This window comes from Arachis ipaensis, chromosome B2 (assembly GCF_059453495.1).
Source record: "Arachis ipaensis isolate K30076 ecotype BB chromosome B2, ASM5945349v1, whole genome shotgun sequence".
Taxonomy (NCBI): Eukaryota; Viridiplantae; Streptophyta; class Magnoliopsida; order Fabales; family Fabaceae; genus Arachis; species Arachis ipaensis.
This window is the reverse complement of record NC_142437.1, coordinates 99,437,585-99,447,888: the sequence shown is the minus strand read 5'-3', so window position 1 is coordinate 99,447,888 and position 10,304 is coordinate 99,437,585. Positions and strand designations below refer to the sequence as shown.

General features: G+C 40.6%; 1 non-coding gene across 1 annotated transcript; it reads right to left on the bottom strand.

Moving 5' to 3' along the window:
• Window positions 1-347: 347 nt before the first annotated feature.
• LOC148574986 (small nucleolar RNA R71) lies at window positions 348-455 on the bottom strand. The gene has a single exon (XR_015905733.1). It is a non-coding gene; the product is annotated as a small nucleolar RNA R71 (small nucleolar RNA).
• Between the last annotated feature and the right edge of the window lie 9,849 nt (window positions 456-10,304).

The following is a 10,304-nucleotide window of genomic DNA, read 5'->3' as shown; positions in this document are numbered from 1 at the left end:
GACTGAGATTTACAAGGTGACCATAGCTTGCTTCATACCAACAATCTCCGTGGGATTCGACCCTTACTCACGTAAGGTATTACTTGGACGACCCAGTGCACTTGCTGGTTAGTTGTATCGAAGTTGTGACAATTATGTATTGAGATCAGAGCACCAAGTTGCTCACGTTGCCGGGGATTGTTTGAGCCTGGACATCACAATTTCGTGCACCACTCATGCTTTTTCCTTTTGCTGTAAGAGACAGAGCTAGATTATGGTTGGATTCTCAACCCAAAGACAGCCTGAACTCTTGGGATAAGCTGGTCACGGCTTTCTAAGCCAAGTACTTTCCTCCTCAAAAGCTGAGCAAGCTTAGAGCTGATGTTCAAACCTTCAGACAGAAAGAAGGTGAATCCCTCTATGAAGCTTGGGAAAGATACAAACAGTTGACCAAAAAGTGTCCTTCTGACATGCTTTCAGAATGGACCATCCTGGATATATTCTATGATGGTTTATCTGAGCTATCAAAAATGTCACTGGACACTTCTGCAGGTGGATCCATTCACCTAAAGAAAACGCCTGCAGAAGCTCAAGAACTTATTGACATGGTTGCTAATAACCAGTTCATGTACACTTCTGAAAGGAATCCTGTGAGTAATGGGACGCCTATGAAGAAGGGAGTTCTTGAAGTTGATACTCTGAATGCCATATTGGCTCAGAACAAAATATTGACTCAGCAAGTCAATATGATTTCTCAGAGTCTGCATGGAATGCAAGCTGCATCCAACAGTACTCAAGAGGCATCTTCTGAAGAAGAAGCCTATGATCCTGAGAACCCTGCAATAGCAGAGGTAAATTACTTAGGTGAACCTTATGGAAACACCTATAACTCAACATGGAGAAATCATCCAAATTTCTCATGGAAGGATCAAAAGCCCCAACAAGGCTTTAATAATGGTGGAAGAAACAGGTTTAGCAACAGCAAGCCTTTTCCATCATCAACTCAGCAACAGACAGAGAACTCTGAACAAAATGCTTCTAATTTAGCAAATCTAGTCTCTGATCTATCTAAGGCCACTGTAAGTTTCATGAATGAAACAAGGTCTTCCATTAGAAATCTGGAAGCACAAGTGGGCCAGCTGAGTAAAAGGATCACTGAAATCCCTCCTAGTACTCTCCCAAGCAATACAGAAGAGAATCCAAAAGGAGAGTGCAAGGCCATTGACATAAGCGCCATGTCCGAACCTGTGAGGAGAGGAGAGGACGTGAATCCCAAGGAGGAAGACCTCCTGGGACGTCCAGTGATCAATAAGGAGCTTCCCTCTGAGGAACCAAAGGACTCTGAGGCTCATCTAGAGACCATAGAGATTCCATTGAACCTCCTTATGCCCTTCATGAGCTCTGATGAGTATCCCTCTTCTGAAGAGAATGAGGATGTTACTGAAGAGCAAACTGCCAAGTTTCTTGGTGCAACCATGAAGCTGAATGCCAAATTATTTGGCATTGATACTTGGGAAGTTGAACCTCCCTTGTTAATCAATGAACTGAGTTATCTGGATCAACTGACATTACCTCAGAAGAGACAGGATCCTGGAAAGTTCATAATACCCTGTACCATAGGCACTATGATCTTTAAAGCTCTGTGTGACCTTGGTTCAGGAATAAACCTCATGCCCCTCTCTGTAATAGAGAAACTGGGAATCTATGGGGTGCAAGCTGCTAAAATCTCACTAGAGATGGCAGACAGCTCAATAAAACAGGCTTATGGACAAGTAGAGGACGTGTTAGTAAAGGTTGAAGGCCTTTACATCCCTGCTGATTTCATAGTCCTGGATACTGGAAAGGAAGAGGATGAATCCATCATCCTAGGAAGACCTTTCCTGGCCACAGCAAGGGCTGTGATTGATGTTGACAGAGGTGAAATATTCCTTCAATGGAATGAGAACTCCCTTGTGTTTAAAACTCAAGGATCTCCCTCTGCAACCATGGAGAGGAAGCAGAAAAAGCTTATCTCCAAGCAGAGTCAACCAGAGCCCCCACAGTCAAACTCTAAGTTTGGTGTTGGGAGGCCACAACTAAACTCTAAGTTTGGTGTTGAACTCCCATATCCAAACTCTAAGTTTGGTGTTGGAGAGTCTCAACAAAGCTCTGCACATCTGTGAGGCTCCATGAGAGCCCACTGTCAAGCTATTGACATTAAAGAAGCGCTTGTTGGGAGGCAACCCAATGTCTATCTAATTCTTATTTTTATTGTTTTTCATGTTTTCTTAGGTTCATGATCATGTGGAGTCACAAAATAAATAGAAAAATTGAAAACAGAATCAAAAACAGCAGAAGAAAAATCACACCCTGGAGGAGCATCTGTCTGGCGTTCAGCGCCAGAACAGAGCATGGTTCTGGCGCTGAACGCCCAAAATGGGCAGCTTCTGGGCGCTGAACGCCAGAACAGGCACGGTTCTGGCGTTCAACGCTAGAAACGGCACACAAATGGGCGTTGAACGCCCAAAATGGCCACCAACCTGGCGCTGAACGCCCAGAGTTAGGTACAAAGGCATTTTTATATGCCTAATGGGTGCAGGGATGTAATTCCTTGAACACCTCAGGATCTGTGGACCCCACAGGATCCCCACCTACCTCCACTCACTTCTTCTCACCACTCTCTTTCACATAACCCCATAAACACTCTTCCCCAAAAGCCCTCCATTCTTCTTCAAATTCACACAACACAACCCCTCTATACCCTTCTTGGCCGAACCACATCACCCTCTCCCTCTCCTCCATTTCTTCTTCTTCTTCATCTATTCTTTTGTTTATTGCTCGAGGGCGAGCAATATTCTAAGTTTGGTGTGGTAAAAGCATAACTTTTTTTTGTTTTTTCCATTACCATTGATGGCATCTAAGACCGGAGAATCCTCTAGAAGAGGGAAAGGGAAGATAAAAGCTTCCACATCCGAGTCATGGGAGATGGAAAGGTTCATCTCCAAAGCCCATCAAGACCACTTCTATGATGTTGTGGCCAAGAAGAAGGTGATCCCTGAGGTCCCTTTTAAACTCAAAAGAAATGAGTATCCGGAGATCCGACATGAAATTCAAAGAAGAGGTTGGGAAGTTCTAACAAATCCCATCCAACAAGTCGGCATCCTAATGGTTCAAGAGTTCTATGCCAATGCATGGATCACCAAGAACCATGATCAAAGTAAGAACCCGGATCCAAAGAACTATGTTACAATGGTTCGGGGGAAATACTTAGATTTTAGTCCGGAAAATGTAAGGTTGGCGTTCAACTTGCCATACATGGAAGAGAACACACGCCCCTACACAAGGAGAGTCAACTTTGATAAAAGGTTGGACCAAGTCCTTATGGACATATGTGTAGAAGGAGCTCAATGGAAGATTGACTCCAAAGGCAAGCCGGTTCAACTAAGAAGATTGGACCTCAAGCCTATAGCTAGAGGATGGTTGGAGTTTATTCAATGCTCAATCATTCCCACTAGCAACCGGTCTGAAGTTACTATAGACCGGGTCATCATGATCCATAGCATCATGATTGGAGAAGAGGTGGAAGTTCATGAGATTATACCTCAAGAACTCTACAAGGTGGCTGACAAGTCCTCCACTATGGCAAGGTTAGCCTTTCCTCACCTCATTTGCCACCTATGCAATTCAGCTGGGATTGACATAGAGGGAGATATCCTCATCAAAGAGGACAAGCCCATCACTAAGAAAAAGATGGAGCAAGCAAGAGAGCCCAGTTATGGAGCTCAAGAGGCGCAAGAAGCTCATCACCATGAGATTCCGGAAATGCCTCAAATGCACTTTCCTCCACAAAACTATTGGGAGCAAATCAACACCTCCCTAGGAGAATTGAGTTCCAATATGGGACAACTAAGGGTGGAACATCAAGAGCACTCCATCATGCTCCATGAAATAAGAGAAGATCAAAAAGCAATGAGGGAGGAGCAACAAAGACAAGGAAGAGACATAGAAGAGCTCAAGGACATCATTGGTTCCTCAAGAAGGAAACGCCACCATCACTAAGGTGGATTCATTCCTTGTTCTTGCTTTCTCTGTTTTTCATTTTCTATGTTATGTGCTTATCTATGTTTGTGTCTTCATTACATGATCATTAGTAGTTAGTAACTTTGTCTTAAAGTTATAAATGTCCTATGAATCCATCACCTCTCTTAAAATAAAAAAATGTTTTAATTCAAAAGAACAAGAAGTACATGAGTTTCGAATTTATCCTTGAACTTAGCTTAATTATATTGATGTGGTGACAATGCTTCTTGTTTTCTGAATGTATGCTTGAACAGTGCATATGTCTTTTGAAGTTGTTGTTTAAGAATGTTAAATATATCGGCTCTTGAAAGAATGATGACGAGGAGACATGTTATTTGATAATCTGAAAAATCATAAAAATGATTCTTGAAGCAAGAAAAAGTAGCAAAAAAATAAAGCTTGCAGAAAAAAAAAAGGGGCGAAAAAGTAGAAAGAAAAAAAAAAGCAAGCAGAAAAAAGCCAATAACCCTTAAAACCAAAAGGCAAGGGCAAATAAAAAGGATCCCAAGGCTTTGAGCATCAGTGGATAGGAGGGCCTAAAGGAATAAAATCCTGGTCTAAGCGGCTAAACCAAGCTGTCCCTAACCATGTGCTTGTGGCGTGTAGGTGTCAAGTGAAAACTTGAGACTGAGCGGTTAAAGTCAAGGTCCAAAGCAAAAGAAGAGTGTGCTTAAGAACCCTGAACACCTCTAATTGGGGACTTTAGCAAAGCTGAGTCACAATCTGAAAAGGTTCACCCAATTATGTGTCTGTGGCATTTATGTATCCGGTGGTAATACTGGAAAACAAAGTGCTTAGGGCCACGGCCAAGACTCATAAAGAAGCTGTGTTCAAGAATCATCATACTGAACTAGGAGAGTCAATAACACTATTCGAAATCTGAAGTTCTTATAGATGCCAATCATTCTAAACTTCAATGGATAAAGTGAGATGCCAAAACTATTCAAGAGGCAAAAAGCTATAAGTCCCGCTCATATGATTGAAGCTCTGTTTCATTGATAGTTTGGAATTTATAGTATATTCTCTTCTTTTTATCCTATTTGATTTTCAGTTGCTTGGGGACAAGCAACAATTTAAGTTTGGTGTTGTGATGAGCGGATAATTTATACGCTTTTTGGCATTGTTTTTAGTATGTTTTTAGTAGGATCTAGTCACTTTTAGGGATGTTTTCATTAGTTTTTATGTTAAATTCACATTTCTGGACTTTACTATGAGTTTGTGTGTTTTTCTGTGATTTCAGGTATTTTCTGGCCGAAATTGAGGGACTTGAGCAGAAATCAGATTTAGAGGTTGAAAAAGGACTGCTGATGTTGTTGGATTCTGACCTCCCTGCACTCAAAGTGGATTTTCTGGAGCTACAGACCTCGAAATGGCAAACTTCCAATTGCGTTGGAAAGTAGACATCCAGGGCTTTCCAGCAATATATAATAGTCCATACTTTGGCCAAGAATAGACGACGTAAACTGGCGTTCAACGCCAGCTCTCTGCCCAAATCTGGCGTCCAGCGCCAGAAAAGGATCCAAAACCAGAGTTGAACGCCAGAAATGGATCAAAACCTGGCGTTCAACTCCACAAATGGCCTCTGCACGTGCTACACTTAAGCTCAGCCCAAACACACACCAAGTGGGCCCCGGAAGTGGATTTATGCATCAATTACTTACTCATGTAAACCCTAGTAGCTAGTTTATTATAAATAGGACCTCTTACTATTGTATGAGGCATCTTTGATCAGCTTTTGATCTTTGATCAGTTGTATGATATCTTAGATCACAATAGGGGGCTGGCCATCTCGGCCATGCCTGGACCTTCACTTATGTATTCTTAACGGTAGAGTTTCTACACTCCATAGATTAAGGTGTGGAGCTCTGCTGTTCCTCAAAGATTAATGCAAAGTACTACTGTTTTCTATTCAATTCATCTTATTTCGCTTCTAAGATATCCATTCGCACCCAAGAACGTGATGAAGGTGATGATTATGTGTGACGCTCATCATCCTTCTTCCTTATGAACGCGTGCCTGACAAACACTTCTGTTCTACATGAATTAAGCTAGAATGAATATCTCTTAGATCTCCCAACCAGAATCTTCGTGGCGTAAGCTAGAATGATGGCGGCATTCAAGAGAATCCGGAAGGTCTAAACCTTGTCTGTGGTATTCCGAGTAGGATTCAATGATTGAATGACTGTGACGAGCTCCGAACTCGCGATTGCAGGGCGTTAGTGACAGACGCAAAAGGATAGTAAATCCTATTCCAGCATGATCGAGAACCGACAGATGAATAGCCGTGCCGTGACAGGGTGCGTGAGCATATTATTCACTGAGAGGATAAGATGAAGCCATTGGCAAGGGTGATGCCTCCAGACGATTAGCCGTGCCGTGACAGGGCATTGGATCATTTTCCCGAGAGATGACCGAAAGAAGCCATTGACAGTGGTGTTGTATCACATAAAGCCATCCATGGAAAGGAGTGAGACTGATTGGATGAAGATAGCAGGAAAGCAGAGGTTCAGAGGAACGAAAAGCATCTCCATTCGCTTATCTAAAATTCCTACCAATGATTTATATAAGTATCTCTATCCCTATTTTATTATATAATATTCGAAAACACCATTATCACTTTATATCCGCCTGACTGAGATTTGCAAGGTGACCATAGCTTGCTTCATACCAACAATCTCCGTGGGATTCGACCCTTACTCACGTAAGGTATTACTTGGACGACCCAGTGCACTTGCTGGTTAGTTGTATCGAAGTTGTGACATATTATGAATGTGTAATCACGATTACGCGTACCAAGTTGCTCACGTGCCAGGAATAGTTTGAGCCTGGACATCACAATTTCGTGCACCAAAAAGTAACCCAGAAGTAAAGATAAGAAAATAAATGAAGTATGGGTGGGTTAATGTCAAATGATAAGGGTCTCATTTACATGGAAGCTTCAACATGTATGTGAGAAAACAATAGAAGCCATGGCATACTAGTGGTGCAAAATTTTGCAACAATGAGGGAGTGTGGGTAAGGAGAGGTAATGTAAATTCATGTCAATGCAAAATTGATGCAGGTATAAAAGATTGGTATTATTTTAAATAATATTACCTAACCAGAATAAAACAAGTCTCTAAGCACCTAAAATAATTCAAGAGAAGATGCAATAGTGAAATAAGAAAATTTTAACACCAAAGGAAAAAATAATTAATTTAGAAAAGAAAATAAAAATATGCACAAAATTAAGATGCAATGAATGAAATATGCAAAAAAAATTAAGTAAAATAAAACAAAAGATAAGAAGAATGAGAAGGGAAAGAAGGGAAGAAGAAGTAAGTAAGAAAGGAGGGAGGAAAAATTAGGATTGGGGAAGAAAAGATAAGATATTTGGCAAATTAGGATAAGCTGTGCGGCGCAAGCGACGCGGACGCGTGGGGCACGCGGTCGCGTGACTTGCACTTATACGGATTGACGCGGTCGCGTCGGTCACGCGGTCGCGTGACACAGTTTATGCTACTGGCGCGAGGGCAGCCTCGCGCTCGCACAACTCTCTGTTCGAAACTTAGTATTGCCAAAATCTAGGGTGACGCGATCGCCTCGGTCACGCAGTCGCGTCGTAGGGCTTGTGCGTTTAGCACCAGTCCATCACCACTCCAGCACAACTTTCGGTCAAGCACCCTTTTCACGTCGATATTCAGGTCACGCGGCCGCGTGGGTGACGCAGTCGCGTGGGAGGCCAATGTTCCCACCTGACGCGGACGCGTCAATAATGCTGCCGCGTCGCGTGCGTGCTTTTTTTTTTTTGATGCAGTATGCAGAGTGCAAAATGATATGGATGTTATGAGTAATTCCAGGTTCAATGAAATAAAATAAAATAAAACTCAAAAACAAACAAAACAGACTAGAATTAAAACTGAAAAAGGGACGATCATATCATGGTGGGTTGTCTCCCACCTAGCACTTTTAGTTAAAGTCCTTAAGCTGGACATTTGATGAGCTCCCTGTTATGGTGGCTTGTGCTTGAACTCATCCAGGAATCTCCACCAATGTTTGTACTTCCAGTAGCCTCCGGGATCCCAAATCTTGTTTCTACACCCGTCTTCAAGTTGATTATCATGATTCCATCCGGGTGGTTCAGCTTTAAAATTCTTAGTGAATCGTCCAAACAACTTCATATACCCATTCAATTGAGGTCTACACCAACCTTTGCGTTTAAACTTAAAGCTTCCAACCATAATGAACCTTGCAGGACAATTATTACCACTGGCCATCTTCCTCTTACTCTTAATGCTACAAAGAGCTCTAAGTTGACCTTGCATCTCCAGTAGCCCATATTCAAGTGGAATTAGAAAGCTAAGGGATATGAATTTTATCCACTTGAATGTTGTGAAGGATGATGGCAACTTAGGGGGAGGGGTCTCTAATAACTTCGGCAAGGTGATTTCAAGCTCCACTCCCTTGTGCTCTTTGACAACCTCCGCCTCTTTGCAAACTTCTTTAATTTCAACCTCTTCCTCTTGGTAGCTTTCTTCCAATTCAATCTCTTCTTTATTGCTCACCAAGGGCATGGGAGGTTGTGCTTCTTCTTCTTTAATCTCTATCTCTTGATCAACCTCTACAAAGTCTTCAACCATGATCTGCCTTGGAGGTTGTACACCCTCCTCAACATCAAATACAATCATCTTGGAAGGAGGCCCTATGTCTCGACTTTCCCATGGAGGTACAGCATCTCTTAAGTCTGCAACCACTTCTTCCTTTTTAATAATTGCTCCTTTGTCCAGTTGTTTAAGTATAAAATCGTACTCATCCTAGATGATTTTCTTTCCATGACAACTCCTTTCAACTACTCTTTCATCTTTAAGGGTCTCTCCTACCCTTACACGTAGGGCCTCCTCTAGCTCTTTATGAAGTATGGATTCGCGAAGATGATTCCTTCTTTCCTGTTCTATATCAATAGCATAATTGGGATCATTTTGCTCTTGGATTGATGGATGTGGGTGCTCTTCCATAGGGAGTGGTGATGGGATGAAAAGATCATTATGTGGTTGAAAAGGAAGTGCACTAGAGCTTGAGGGTTGAATATTGGAGGTAGAGGGTTGGTTCATGCGGGATATAAGATTTTGGAGTGTAGAGGTGAGACCAATGATGTTAGAGATGAGTGTATTGTTATCCAATGGAGGTTGGGGTGGATCTATGTATGGCTCATTCGGTTCATAGGGTGGTTGGTATGGTGGATGTGGGTTAGGGTCATATGGAGGTAAATGGTGTAAAGGGGCTTGTGAGTTTGGTGGTTCAAAGGTATGTTGAGGAGGTGGTTCATAAGCACAGGGTGGGGCTTGTTGGTAATTACAAGGGGTCCACCATACCTATCATCTTGGTATGCATTGTAGAGTGGTCCTTGCCCATGATATCTTGGAGGGTGTTGTTGCCTAAAGGGTTGATCAGATCCTCTTGGCTCCATCCATCTTTGATTGCTTAGACCTTGATGCATATTCCTGTTATAGCTTCCACTCCTTTCAACATATTTAGAACCAAACTCAAAGCGAGAGGGGTGAGAATTCATGGTAGCTAATAAAAATTAAAAACGAAAATAAAAACAAATTTAAATTAAAAGGTTATTGAAATTAAAATTTTTGAATTTGAAAAATTAAATTTTGAATTTTGAGTTTTTAAATTTTGAAATTTGAATTTTGAAATTTAAAATTTTAAAATTTGAAATTTGAATTTTGATTTTTGAATTTTAAAATTTTGAAATTAAAATTTTGAATTTTGAATTTTGAATTTTGGAAATTAAATATTGAAATTTGAAATTTGATTTTTGAAATAAGATAAGATAAGATTTTGAAAAAGATATGATTTTTGAAAAATATTTGAATTTTGAAATTTAAAACTAAGATAAGATAAGATAAAAATTTTAAAATCAAAATCTGAAATTTTTTTTTATGGAAAATTCGAAAATTCAATAAAGAGAAAAGATATTTTTGAATTAAATGAGGAAAGAGAAAAACAATAAAATGACACCAAACTTAAAATTTTTAGATCAGAACGAAGAAAACAACTAAGAACAACTTGAAGGTCAAGATGAACACGAAGAACAACTTGAAGATCAAGATGAACACCAAGAGAAAAAAAAAATTTTTTGAAAAATTTTTAATAACTAAATAAAAACCAATAACCTCTTAATTTACGAAAAAGCAAAAATAAAAACAAAAATAAAAACAAATAAACAGGTAAAAAGCAAATATTTACAATAACCAATAATAAGGCACACGTTTGCAATT